We start from the raw sequence: 700 nt of genomic DNA on the forward strand, positions 1-700 counted from the left end.
TTTTTTTTTTTTTTTTTATGTATGCCTGAAATATAACGTTTGTAGTTTTTTCTCTATAAATGTGATTTAAAAAAAAAAAGATAAAGAGAGAATATTTGCCACATTGAAAGACAATAAAAGCAATGTCATTATAGTTGATGTGTTGTTTGAGGTAAAGGTGCATAGGGCCATAAAAGCTGGTGCTTCTGTGTTACTGATGGCTTTTGATACATTAACTTGACAAGTGGATTATGAGTATTCTTTTAATTACTATTTGTAAATTGAGAGTATTATTTTTATGTGCCTTTGTATGTAAGATATATATAACAGTAACGAAAAAAATTAGTGATATGAGTTTTATTTTTAAATATCAATATATTTTATTTATTTTAAAATATCCTGATTATCTAATTTTGGATCTATTTTTGTTTATAATAACAATGTTAAGTGTTAAATTTTGTGATAGGATACACTGTTGTTGTTGTTAGGAGCTGTGAAGTCCATTCCGATTCATAGTGACCCTACATACAATAGAACAAAACACTACCATAATGCTTGCTATGTTTGAGCCCATTGTTGCAGCAGCCACTGTGTTAATCCATCTTGTTGAGACTCTTCCCCTTTTTTGCTGACCCTCTACTTTACCAAGGCTGATACTTTTTCCAGGACAGATTTATTAGTTCTTCTCATGGTCCAAGGTATTTTCAATATTCTTCACCAA

This window comes from Orycteropus afer, unplaced genomic scaffold (genome assembly GCF_000298275.1).
Source record: "Orycteropus afer afer isolate SDZICR_OR568_19922 unplaced genomic scaffold, OryAfe1.0 scaffold03596, whole genome shotgun sequence".
In the NCBI taxonomy this organism is placed as follows: domain Eukaryota; kingdom Metazoa; phylum Chordata; class Mammalia; order Tubulidentata; family Orycteropodidae; genus Orycteropus; species Orycteropus afer.